The following is a 14602-nucleotide window of genomic DNA, read 5'->3' on the forward strand; positions in this document are numbered from 1 at the left end:
GCATAGCTCCCAGTGACAGTGACACAAAATCTGGGTGATCTCCACATTTCCAACTGAGGTACCTGGTTCATCTCATTGGGACTGCTTAGACAGTGGGTACAGCCCAAGGAGGGTGAGCCAAAGCAGGGTGAGGCACTGCCTCACTCGGGAAGCACAAGGGGCTGGGGAACACCCTCTCCTAGCCACAGGAAGCCACTGGAGACAGTCCCCTGCACTCTGACCCAGATGCTGTGCTTTTCCCATGGTCTTCACAACCTGTAGAACAACAGTAGATTCCCTCTGGTGCCTACAACACCAGGGCCCTAGGTTTTCAGCACAAAATAGGGTGGCCATTTGGGAAGACACCACGCTAACTGTAGTTTTGTTTTTAATACCTCAGTGGCACCTGGAATGCCAGTGAGACAGAACCACTCACTCCCTGGAAAAGGGGCTGAAGCCAGTGAGCCAAGTGATCTGGCTCAGTGGGTCCCACCCCCACAAAGACCAGCAAGCTAAGATCCACTGGCTTGAAATTCTCACAGCCAGCACAGCAGTCTGAGCTCAACCTGGGATGTTCAAGCCTGGTAGAGGGAGGGGTATCTGCCATTGCTGAGGCTCAAGTAGGCAGTTTTAACCCCACCTGTGTAAACAAAGTCACTAGGAAGTTCAAACTGGGCGGAGCCCACAGCATCTCAGCAAGGCCTCTGCTGGCAGTCTGTGTCACTAGACTTCCTCCTCGCTGGGCAGGGAATCTCTGAAAAGAGGCAGCAGCCCATCACAGACTTAGAAATAAAGCCCCTACCTTCCTGGGACAGGGCATCTGAAAAAAGGGGCAGTTGTGGGAACAGCTTCGGCAGACTTGAGTGTCCCTGCCTGGCAGCACTGAACAGAGCAGCAGATCTCCCAGCACAGTGTTCAAGCTCTGATAAGGGACAAATTGCCCTTCAAGTGGCTCCCTGACCCCCATGTATCCTGACTGGGAGACGCCTTCCAGCAGGGGCCAACAGACACCTTATGCAGGAGAGCTCTGGTTGGCATGTGGCAGGTACTTTTCTGGGACAAAGCTACCAGAGGAAGAAACAGGAAGCAATCTTTGCTGTTCTACAGCCCCTGCTGGTGATTCCCAGGCAAGCATGGTCTGGAGTGGACCTCCAGAAAACTCTAGCAGACCTGCAGCAGAGAGGCCTGTTAGGAAAAAAACTAACAAACAGAAAGAAATAGTTTCAACATCAACAGAAAGGACATCCACTCAGAAACCCCATCTAAACATCACCTACTTCAAAGACCAAAGGTAGGTAAATCCAGAAAGATGGGGGGGAAAAAAAAAAAACAGTGCAAAAAGGCTGAAAATTCCAAAACCAGAACACCTCTTCTGCTCCAAGGGATCACAACTCCTCACCAGTAAGGAAACAAAACTGGATGGAGAATGAGTTTGATGAATTGACAGAAGCAGGCTTCAGAAGGTAGGTAATAACAAACTTCTCTGAGCGAAAGGAGCACGTTCTAACCCAATGCAAGGAGGCCAAGAACCTTGAAAAAAGGTTAGATGAAATGCTAACTAGAATAACCAATGTAAAGAAGAACACAGATGACCTGATGGAGCTGGAAATCACAGCATGAGAACACCCTGAAGCATACACAAGTTTCAATAGCTGAATCAATCAATCAGAAGAAAGGATATCAGAGATTGAAGAGCAATTCAATGACATACAGCAAGAAGTCATGATTAGACAAAAAAAAAGTGAAAATAAATGAACAAAGCCTAGAAGAAATATGGGATTATGTGAAAAGACCAAATCTATGTTTGATCAGTGTACCTGAAAGTGATGGGGCAAATGAAACCAAGTTGGAAAACACTCTTCAGGATATTTATTATCCAGGAGAAGTTCCCCAACTGAGCAAGGCAGGCCAACATTCTAATTCAGAAAATACAGAGAACACCACAAAGATACTCCTTGAGAAGAGCAACCCCAAGACACATAATCATCAGATTCACCAGGGTTGAAATGAAGGAAAGAATGCTAAGGGCAGCCAGAGAGAAAGGTGGAGTTACCCACAAAGGAAAGCCCATCAGATTTACAGCAGAACTCTTGGCAGAAGCCTTACAACCAGAAGAGAGTGATGGCCAATATTCAACATACTTAAAGAAAAGAATTGTCAACACAGAATTTCATATCCAGCCAAACCAAGCTTCATAAGTGAAAGAGAAATAAAATCCTTTACGGACAAGCAACTGCTAATATATTTTGTCACCACCAGGCCTGCCTTACAAGAGTTCCTGAAGGAAGCATTAAACTTGGAAAGGAATGAATGGTACCATCCACTGCAAAAACATACCAAATTGTAAAGACCATCAATGCTATGAAGAAACTACATCAACTAATGGGCAAAATAACCAGCTAGCATCATAATGGCAGGATCAAATTCATATATAACAATGTTAACCTTAAATGTAAATGGGATAAATGCCCCAATTAAAAGATATAGTCTGGCAAATTGGATAAAGAGTCAAGACCCATTGGTGTGCTGTATTCAGACACATCTCACATACAAAGACAAACATAGGCTCAAAATAAAGAAATGGAGGAATATTTACTAAGTAAATGGAAAGCAAAGAAAAGCAGGGGTTGCAATCCTAGTCTCTGATAAAACAGACTTTAAACTAACAAGGATCAAAAGAAATAAAGAAGGGCATTATATAATGGTAAAGGGATCAATGCAACAAGAAAAGATAACTTTTCTAAATATATATGCACCCAATACAGGAGCACCCAGATACATAAAGCAAGTTCTTAGAGACCTACAAAGAGACTTAGACTCCCACACAATAAGAGTGGGAGACTTTAACATCCCACTGTCAATGTTAGACAGATCAATGAGACAGAAAATTAACAAGGATATCTAGGACTTGAACCCGGTTCTGGACCAAGCAGAACTAATAGGCATCTATAGAACTCTCCACCCCAAATCCACAGAATATACATTCTTCTCAGCACCGCATTATACTTACTCTAAAATTGGCCACATAATTGGAAGTAAAACACTCCTCAGCAAATGCAAAAGAACAGAAATCATAACACTCTCTCAGACTACAGTGCAATCAAATTAGAACTCAAGATTAAGAAACCCACTCAAAACCTCACAACTACACGGAAACTGAACAACTTGCTCCTGAATGATGACTGGATAAATAATGAAATGAAGGCAGAAATAAAGATGGTCTTTGAAACCAATGAAAACGAAGACACAACGTTCAAGAATCTCTGAGACGCATTTAAAGCAGTGTCTAGAGGGAAATTTATAGCACTAAATGCTCATAAGAGAAACAAGGAAAAATCGACATCTTAACATCATGATTAAAAGAACTAGAGGAGCACGAACAAACAAATTCAAAAGCTAGCAGAAGACAAAAACTAAGATCAGAGCAGAACTGAAGTAGGTAGAGACATGAAAAACCCTTCAAAAAATCAACGAATATAGGAGCTAGTTTTTTGAAAAGATCAACAAAATAGATAGACCACTACCCAGACTAATAAAGAAGAGAAGAATCAAACAGATGCAATAAAAAATGATAAAGGAGATATCACCACCAATCCCACAGAAATACAAACCACCATCGGAGAAAACTATAAACACCTCTATGCAAATAAACCAGTAAATCTAGAGGAAATGGATAAATTCCAGGATACTTACACCCTCCCAAAACTAAATCAAGAAGAAGTCAAATACCTGAATAGACTAATAACAAGGTCTGAAATTGAGGAAGCAATTAATAGCCTACCAACCAAAAAATGTCCAGGACCAGATGAGTTCACAGCCGAATTATACCAGAGGTACAAAGAGGAGCTGGTACCATTCCTTCTAAAACTTTTCCAACTAGAAAAAAAGGGAATCCTCCCTAACTTATTTTATGAGGCCAGCATCATCCTGATACTAAAACCTGGCAGACACACAACTGAAAAAGAAAATTTCAGGCCAATATCCCTGATGAACATTGATGTGAAAATCCTCAATAAAATGCTGGCAAACCAAATTGAGTAGTTCATCAAAAAGCTTATCCACCATTATCAAGTCAGTTTTATACCTGGGATGCAAGGCTGGTTTAGCATACACAAATCAATAAATGTAATCTATCACATAAATAGAACCAATGACAAAAACCACAATTATCTTAATAGATGCAGAAAAGGCCTTCAATAAAATTCAACAGCCCTTCATGCTAAAAACGCTCAATAAACGACATATTGATAGAATGTATCTCAAAATAATAAGAGCTATTTATGACAAACCCACAGCCAATATCATCCTGAATGGGCAAAGACTGGAAGAGTTCCCTTTGAAAACTGGCACAAGAAAAGGATGCCCTCCCTCACCACTCCTATTCAACATAGTATTGAAAGTTGTGGCCAGCGCAATCAGGCAAGAAAAAAAAATAAAGGGTATTCAATTAGGAAAGGAGGGAGTCAAATTGTCTCTATTTGCAGATGACATGATTGTATATTTAGGAAACCCCATCATCTAAGCCCAAAATCTCCTTAGGATGATGAGCAACTTCAGCAAAGCCTCAGGATACAAAATCAATGTGCAAAAATCACAAGCATTCCTATACACTAATAACAGACAAACAGCCAAATCATGAATCAACTCCCATTCACAATTGCTACAAAGAGAATAAAATACCTAGGAATACAACTAACAAGGGATGTGAAGGACCTCTTCAAGGAGAACTACAAATCACTGCTCAGGGAAGCAAAAGAGGACACAAATAGACGGAGAAACATCCCATGATCATCGTTATGAAGAATCAATATCATGAAAATGGCCATATTGCCCAAAGTAATCTACAGATTCAATGCTATCCCCGTCAAGCTACCGTTGACTTTCTTCAAGGAATTGGAAAAAAAAACACCTTAAATTTCATATGGAACCAAAAAAGAGCCTACATAGCCAGGGAAATCCTAAGAAAAAAAAAAACAGAGCTGGAGGCATCTTGCTACCTGACTTCAAACTATACAATAAGGTTACAGTAATAAAAACAGCATGTTACTGGTACCAAAACAGAGATATAGACCAATGGAACAGAACAGAGCCCTCAGAAATGGAAAAATCTCTTTAAGCTCTGTGCAGCTTGGTAAATATAGTACAAGGATGAGCAGTTTGCAGGAGACATCCTAAAATTGGAAGTCTGAGATATCTCAATAAACACCCTCAACAGAAAGCAATGTCCCCATAATATCTGAACTTATTTCCTTAGGTTAGCTGGCTTTTTAAATCCAGAATTTAGGAAGTGAAGGAGCAGAAGCTATCTCAAGATGAACCATAGCTTCCTTGGATAAGTACGGAGAAAAGGTGGCAACTGCAATATCACAATGGGCTCCAATAGGCTCAGACACCAAAACTAAATGCAAATAAGGATCATTCCTGTGATTTGTAACTTAGAGAGAAGCAGACCTATTATTTCAACTAGGACTGAAAGAGAACTGTGGTACATTATTTTTTGTTAAATTTTCTAAAATACAGATAGCCTTTTTTATTTTAAAAATGAAGCACAATCACTATGGAGCCACTTAAATGTAAAGCGTAAAGAAGCAAATCAAATAGTGATAAGTATTCTTAGTTTTGGAGCAACATCTTTCCAGACATTTTGCCATGTAAATTTACCCACCCATACACATGTACATATGCAGGCACATAACAACATGCATATATACATAGTTACATAGGCACACACACGCAAGTACTTTAAACAAGTAGGTTCATAATAGGGTATTTTGTCAGTATTATAGGTATAGAAATAGACACAGATAAAGATATATAAATATTCAACATCAAGTTCTTTAAATCATAAATAGAAACATATAATACAATATGTATATTTTATTCCATTATCTATATTAACTACAATTTAGCCAATTCCCAAATAGTGGTAGAAACAGTTTTATTTTTATATTTTAAACATTCTTTTTAGATGCCCAGGAGTTCAAGACAAGCTGGGAAATATAGCAAGTCCCCATCTCTACAAAAAAAAAAAAAATTAATTAGCTGAGCGTGGTGGTGTATGCGTCTGGTCCCAGCTACTTGGGAAGCTGAAGTGGGAGAATCTCCTGAGCCCAGGAATTCAAGGCTGCAGTGAGCCGTGATCACGCACTGCACTCCAGCCTGGGCAATACAGCAAGACGGTCTCAGAAAAAAATAAAATGATACCAGAAGTTAGTGGAGCTGTGTGAGGACTCCACATGAAAACCTATAGTATTAGGTCAAGGGTTACCCTCTGAATTTGGTACAGATCAGTGATCCTCAACTGGAGAAGGAGATTTTGCTCCCCTTCCTCTACCCCCGGGAACATCTAGCAATGTCTAGAGATGTTTTATGTTGTCACAATTGTTCGGGATACACCACTGGTATCTGGTGAGTTGAACCCAGGGATGCTGCTAAACATCCTACATTGCACAACAGTCCCCATGACCAAGAATCACCTGACCCAAAATATCTAGAGTACTGAAGTTGAGAAACACTGTCATAGATACTGTATTCTCTATTTTTGGTTGTATTTGCTTATTCCATGGAATTTCAGAGAAAGAAGATCTGCAAATTTGCAAATACTTGCAAATATCATACATATTTTAAATAAAAACTATATTTTATCATTTAATCTTTGAATGCTTCTCCCACTCTCTGCCTCTCCTCTTTACCCAGAATCCAAGAACAAGCCCTCTAGTTTCCCAGAGTTTAAACCTTCTCTACCTACTTTGAAACCCAAACGGCACTGACACAGATAAGCCTGATTAGATCTTTCCCTCTGTCCTTTGATTTAAATTAACTTATAGAATTAGCAGAACATGAAGTCTTGTTCCCTCCTTTCCTGTTGTAGGGTGATTTTTATTTCATTCATGTCATTTTAATACACAGTCACCTATCCCAACAGATATCACTTAATGTGATAACAATCTCCTCAGCCTGAAGGGGAAAAGGGGGAAAGGGGGTTTTTCTTTCCAAGGGGAGTAGCTTTTCTTTAAATAAGAGTTCCAACATTCTACATGCTAGCCCTCTCTCTTCACCACCGTTTACATGTATCAAGAGCAGGATCTAAGTCATTTGGAAGCATCTAACCCAGTTCATTGGACATGTCCCATTGACAAAATGACTACCTGAGAAGAATCCATAATTTATTCTGACTTGGACCCATTCCAACCCTTCCTTTGGGTCTGTCACCTCAGTAATCACTCAATCAGTGTACTGGCTGGCCAAAAACAGAGTCCCCTAGAAGAGAAAAGCAATGAGCCACGAGTGAGAATTCTGAAGTAAACAAGGACAGCTTCTGTAACAACAGAGTCTCTGTGATATTTCCCTGCTACATTGGGGTGGCATTCAGGAAACATTAAAAGGGTCTATAGCTCATAGAAGGGAACCTGATTGCAAAACTAAATTGAGGTCACAGCCTACAGGTGTGCACACACACACACATACTCCAACCCAGACCCTTATGGAAAAGCAGCAATGATTGTTTTATTACCCTGTCACCAAAAGGATTCATCCATACCAAAGAGAGGAAATAGCCAAGTTCTATCCAGGCTCAGGACAAGAAATACATTTTTTCCCCCGGTACGTCAAGATAAAAACTATTGCATGTAGAACTGAGGGTGGCAGCACAAAGGCAACAGAAGCTGGCTCACATTGGTGAGGTGAGAAATAGACCGAGAGTCAAAAAAGAACCATGTCTTGAGGAATGTAACAGCCACAAAGCCTCTGTCTTTCCATAAAAAGTGGCATGGGGCCTTTAGGATAAAAAGCATGCATCAGTCTCCCTTACAATGCCAAACCCAGTTTTGCAACAGGTTAAAAAAAAAGTATTATTGAAAGAATCATTCATATAAGAAAGGTCCATGTATCTTGCTATCACCTAGATCCTTGCTACTCACGGTATGGTCTGCAGACCATTAGCAGCAGCATTCCAGAGCTTATTAGAAATGCAGACCTGGGCCCCTCCCCATATCTAACCACAGAATTTAAATTCTAACAAGGTCTCAGGTGATTCAAGGGTTTATTAAAATTTAATAAGCACTGTTCTAAACAAACTCTCTCAACAAAATATAGAAACTCTGTCCCAAGATACCAGTCAATGAACAAAATATTGCCTGATAGCCTGCTCTGTGCATGCTCTGTCAACAGCGTGGCCAAAGCATTATCCCAACACAAAACCGTGAGTGCAAAATAACGTCAATGATGGTTTGGCAATACTTCCTCTAGAAGGCTCTGGGCACAATACAGAGGGACAAATGAGAGAGAAAACTTTGGCCGTGATAGGATTTGTCTTGAAGGAAGTCCTGGGAGTCCAGAAGTGTATTGGTAGAACAACGATTATTCCTCCCGCTTCTGTAGACCTTACCAAGGTGCTTCTCCTGATAAGTGGGCAGGGAGATCTGAATGAAGATGTCGAATTAGAAATAACAGGAAATAAGCAAGCTGTGCATTAGAGGAGAGCAAAAACATGTGAAAACAAGAGGCACAGGCCTGTCCCTAGCAATGACTTTAATAACTAATCTCTGTGCTGCCAGAGGCAATTTTCAACAGCAGTCATGAGTGAGTGGATGGATGGCATGTAGCCACTGTGACTCTGCTCCAGCTTGGGAGCTCCAGCTATAATTGCCTGTTGGGACTTAGACTCAAAGTGAAAAAAAAAAAAAAAAAAAAAAAAAAGGAGCATCATGAAGGGAACAGAAATTTCTCCTCTAGCTTCTATTTGGATACAGCAATGCCAAGTAGGCAAATGAGAGGACAGGCTGAGAGACAGGGGGTTATTTCCTTCCTCCCCTCACCATCCCTACCCATTGCTCTAGGTCTGAAATCAGCTGCAAATCTTTATGACAATGGTTCTCAACCAGGAGTGAAATGGCCCCCTGGGGACCGTTGGCAATGTGTGGAGTCATTTTGGGCTATCACGGCTAGGTGGCTGCGTGCTACTGGAATGTTGTAAGGAGAAGCCAGGAATGCTGCTGAAGATCCTACAATGCACAGATAGGATCGTCCCCGCAGCAAAGAATTACCTGACCCAAAATGTCGCCAAGGTTGAGAACTTCCACTCTATGACACCAGCCTGATGAGAAGCCCTTGCCTGAAGGCCCTCTTTCAGGGAACATATCCTCCCTGTGTGCCTCAACTCCCCTTACAGGTTCCTTTAACTCTTTCCTCCCCTAAACCAGCACCACTATGAAACTGTCTTCAGAAATCCCCGCCAAATAAGCCTTTTGATTGCTTCCTAGACAGTAACTGATACAAAGACCAGGATGAGAAAAAATATGACTACATTTGCCCTGGATTCTTCAGTCTTAATTGATGACCTGGCCAGAGCTAAGGGGAAGAAGCAGGAGGATCCTGAAGCAGGAGAACTGCAGCTGCAGGACTCGTGAGAAGCCAGAAGAGAGGCTCTCAGAGCGACGGGGAAGGGGTAGCCTTGGAGCACAAGACAGGGCAGGCTGAAGAGGGTTGAAGTCCTTCCTAACCCCCAGTGGATTCAGTGGCACATTTACCATGATGCTAATGAAGCCGAAGGGAGTCACCCTTACTTACATGAGCACTTTTTCTTTTTCTTTTTTTTCTTTTTTAATATGGAGTCTGGCTCTGTTGCCCAGGCTGGAGTGCAATGGCTCAATCTTGCCTCAGTACAGCCTCTGCCTCCCAGGTTCCAGCGATCCTCCTGCCTCAGCCTCCCAAGTAATAGGGATTACAAGTATCTGCCACCATGCCCAGCTAATTTTTGTATTTTTAGTAGACGCAGTTTCACCATGTTGGCCAGGCTAGTCTCAAACTCCTGACCTCAAATGATCCACCCTCCTCGGCCTCCTAAAGTGCTGGGATTAGGCATGAGCCACCGTGCTCTGTCACATGAGTACTTTCTAAGGATGTGGGAGGAGCCCTAACAATAGCCTTACATGACTATATGTAAACATTTTCAGAATATTTTAATTGCAATTGATTTAAAATGCTGTCTCTTTCCATGACAACTTTTCCTGCAACATATTTCCATTCTTGATAGGGGGCAATCAAAGGGATCCAGCTAAAACAAAGTTGAGCTGGGAATATATATAATTTAAATTATATATATATAATTTAGAGGGCTATATTTATGCAGTTCACAGACATTTGGGGGTAAACTTAGGCATCCAAGTGTAACAATGACTTTCAAGAGTACTTCTATCATCCATGGCAAGATTCATTTGGTATTGTGTCATGAAGGGGCAGGGCAGGAGGTCATATGGTGACAGGAACACATCCAACAAGGGTGTGTGAACAGTGGAGAAGAAACAAGGCTTGCAATGCACAGAGATAGAACCCGTTTGTGAAAAATTCTTCCAAGCATTGAATGTGTAAAACGGTAAAGAAGAATCTGTTCTCTGCATCCTCTGATCAAAATGGAAGTTCTTTCCTTCAAGAATGTACTCAATAATGCAGAGTATACAATTATAAAGGTACTAAAGATCTTTTTTCCTTTTTTAGGGTAGATTTTACTGGTCCCCTCAGACAGGCCATTTGTGAGAGTACAAACTGCACAAATGTATATGCAGCAGCTTTGATGACGAGGGGGTTACAAATAAGTACCCACAGCCTAGTGCTGCATGGAATGTGAAGGGCGCTAAATAGACTTAATAAATGGAAGAATGAACAAACTGGCATGGCCTGGAGGACAGAGGCTTTATGGAAGAGGTAAGAGATCAAAAAGGCATGAAACAAGCTCTAGAAAGGAGCCCAGAATCCATGAGGTCAAGCAAGAGGGCAAGCCCCCTGAAGACAGAACCAGCACTCCAGAGAGCAACAGAGATTATGCTGGGCAGGAAAGCAAGGCTTGACACTGCAAGTCCTGGAAAGCCAGAGTAGTTTAACGTTTAGATACCAAATAACAAAGCCACTACACAATCCAGAGCAGAGTAGTGATGTGATAAAAAGTGGGGTTTTCTAAAAATGGAAAAAATTGGCAGGGGACTCAAGATGGACTATAGCAGGGAGCAGACACAGAGTCACTGTCACAACTCAAGAATAAAATGATATGGGCCTGGGTTAGGCTGCTGGGAACAATAAGAAAAAGATAAGTGTTAAGGCCCATGGCAGGAATAATCTCGTATTATTGAGAATAACTGATATTCAAATAATCAGTTTGAATAATTGATATTCAAAATATCTGAAGTTATAGGCTCTTTCTTGGAGTTGGCCATACACATAGATAACTAGCCTCATGGGTCTGAATTCTCAGATGAGCAGCTTGGCCATGATAGACTCTAGAGTTATATAATTTGTCCAAGAGAAGGCTCTCAAGATATCTTGGTAATGAAAATCTCTGTGTAGCCAGTATCTTAGCCCTTGTCTGTATTCACAGTCAGCTGCTGCCACTTTCATCCTCTGCAGCTGTTCTATAGCATGTGACATCCTGACTGAGCCTCTGCCGGAAATCCAGTGGATGCTGATGCCCATTTTAGGGCCTGCTACATGGCAGCGGAAATGCACATCCTCCCTGAGGATGGCAAGCAAGTTCCGAAGCCCATATTCAGATGAGCTCGCACAGACCTCTCCGAAGGAACTTCAGGATGATTGATTAAATCACTGCTTTTCAGTCCCCCTGATTAGGTATTGAACTATTATTCCCAGTGGGTTTCCTTCCTCTAGAGCATCATCCCACTCAATAGGAAATATGGTTTTCCCTTTCTCCTGGTCTTCAGGCAGGAGAAAGCAGTCCAGCAAGTGAGCAAATGGATTATTCATAACTTTTGACAATACAGCCACTAAACTGTGATTGCTAAATGAATCTGCATTATTTATCCCTCTTCTGTAGTCTGCAGTTACATGCTGCTGGATCTACTTGTTACCCAGAAATTTAAAGAGATTGTAATATCCCCAGAATTACAAAGAGATGTCAGTACCCAGGGTCTCTTTATAATGTGGCTCACCAGGGCCCTGTTCTTGATGGTGCACGCAATCAGTAAGACCAAGGCTTCTGCTTGGGGAACTAAGGGGCACAGCAAGACAGCTTTCGTCTTGCAGTCTGAACTTTTATTTCATTGGCCCCGAGTGGTTGAAAAGTGTTCTCTAGAATTCCTTATGCTTCCTTTTCCGTAAGAAGGAGCCCTGACTTTTGCTCTTACCTACTTCCCGTGTTAATTGGATTAATCTCCTAGATCTCAAATAACTATAGAATTGTGGCTAAAAGACATGCAAGAAAATTTTTTTAAAGAATGCAGAAACCCGATTAAACTGGAAAATGTACAACTTAAATGGTGAAGTACCAAGTTCAACAAATCCTCGATTATCCAGCAAAAAGATTAGAGACCACTCAATTAGGAGTGGGAAGAGTTCAGAAATTTTTTCCTATCCAAAACAGACAACAAAATGTTGAAAGAGAAGATAAAAATTAGATAAAAGTAAAGCTTGAAAGACATCCATCTTAGTCCATTTGGACTGCTGTGACAAAATGCCACAGACTACGTGGCTTATACACAACAGAAATTTATTGCTTGCAGTTCTGGAGTCTGGGAACTCCAAGATCAAGATGCTAACACATGTGGTATCTGGTGAGGGTCCCCTTCCTGGTTCATAGATGGTGCCTTCTCACTGTGCCATTACATGGTGAAAAGGGTGAGGTAGCTCTCTGGGGCCTCTTTCATATGGGCACTGCTATCATTCATCAAGGTTCCACCCCCGGCCCTAATTATCTCCTGAAGGCTCCATCTCCAACTACTAGCCCACAGAGGATTAAGATTTCTACATCCAAATTGGAGATTACATAAACACTCAGTTCATAGCAACGCCCACAGCACAAACTTGAGTATTCATCATTCACTTCATAAAAAGTCTCCAATCAAAAGAGAGGATTTCATGGGATCTTCTGTGATTGAGTTGAATTATACAGAAAATAAGTATCCCACTCACATCTCTGATGGCTAGTATCCAACTCATGGTCCTAGCTTTTACCTTCATTACCCTAGCCCACATGATACATTTAATCTCCTCTTTCTAGTCAGAAATATGATTTTAAAGCCATAGGAACATATAAAAATAAACCAAAGGTAAAATATATAAAAAGTGTTACTAATATTGTCAAATTTTTTAATGTTTTATAATTATAGGTATCATTTTTTCTTATTGAAACAATGTATAATTTTAAATTGAAGTTACCTGTGCTTTTCATTTAAAAGGTATAAGAAGGTTCATTTGTAAACACTGAACATTTACTTAAACTTAAGACATTTATAAACATGTTATTTAACTTACAAAAGCTTCTCCAAAGCTAAAAGGAGTTATTTGCTGAGTATGGAAGTTTTTCCTCTGAAGCATTTGATGTGTTTAAGAGAATCAGAAAAACTGCATTTAATTTACACAAAGATGTTTAATAGCTACAAATTAATTCGATTTATAAATGAGGTTAATTGTTAGAAGTCAACCTGTTAAAATTATTTGATGATTATTAATGTACATGGAAATATATCTATTCTTATGTAAAGATATACACTCTTACATATTTACTAAACTTATAGGTAGAATAACAAGTTTTATAAGTTAAATGCAAGGCCTTAAGAAAAATAGGTTTTCAAATTTGTGACTTTAATAAACTAAGTATTGGTTTAATTTAATTTTATTTTAGGGGGCCATATGTTCACCATTTATTGAGTGTCTCATATGCAGACATTACAGTTATCATGGGAGATGCCTCAGTGAACAAAATATAGTTCTACATTTAGTTCTACATTTCACTCTTGGGGCTTATAATCTAGTAGCAGAAACAGACAGTATACAACTGATTATGCAAGTAAATTTTTAATTACAAGTCTAGTGTGTTCTACAAAAAAAAATGTAGATTGATTTTTTCTCACACAGACATTACAGTCTCCTTTGGATGTTTTTACAAATGAGAAGGGTATTTTGAAGATATTAACTATGTAAGAGACATGACAGATGAGAAAGATGGTTCCCCCAAATTGTTGATCAAAGCCTAAATTTAAAAGTATAAAAATGTTCTTTTTGTACAATAGATCTCTTAAACTTAATCTTTCTATCTGAAATTTCCTGTCTGTTGACCACCTAAGTATTAATTTTAAAATCACCTAACTATAAATAGTCCCTTTACACACACATACACACACACACACACACACACACACACACAATCCTTGGGCAAATTTTAAATGATTGTTAAAAACACAAGTCAGTGCTTTAACAAAGCCCACCAATGTCAACTGGTCAAGGCTCCTCCCAGCCTTGCCTCAGCAGGGAGCTCCTCAGACTTCCAGGTTGGAATAAAGAAGTTTATTTCCTTAGGGGCAAATGTTGGTGGCCTCTGTTCTACTTCACCATAAACACCATAACGTAAGAGGCCATGTCTGTTTTGTGCATTATGATATATCCCTCATCTTTTCTATCTAACATTTAAAAGTCCTAACATTAAAAAGTCACTGAACAAATATCAAGTGAGTGAATGAGTAAATGGTGGGTGAATAGCTTGCAGTGCTCCTGGCCTTTACCTAGGCTGTCCAGCCAGGGACTGCAGTGCCTTGCCGGTTCTTTGACGCTTTCGAGCTCCTTATTCCTATTTGTCCATTATTTGACTTGCCCTGTTGCCTCACTCTCTAAACTCCAAACT

Source organism: Cebus imitator, unplaced genomic scaffold (genome assembly GCF_001604975.1).
Source record: "Cebus imitator isolate Cc_AM_T3 unplaced genomic scaffold, Cebus_imitator-1.0 Scaffold42, whole genome shotgun sequence".
Classification (NCBI taxonomy): domain Eukaryota; kingdom Metazoa; phylum Chordata; class Mammalia; order Primates; family Cebidae; genus Cebus; species Cebus imitator.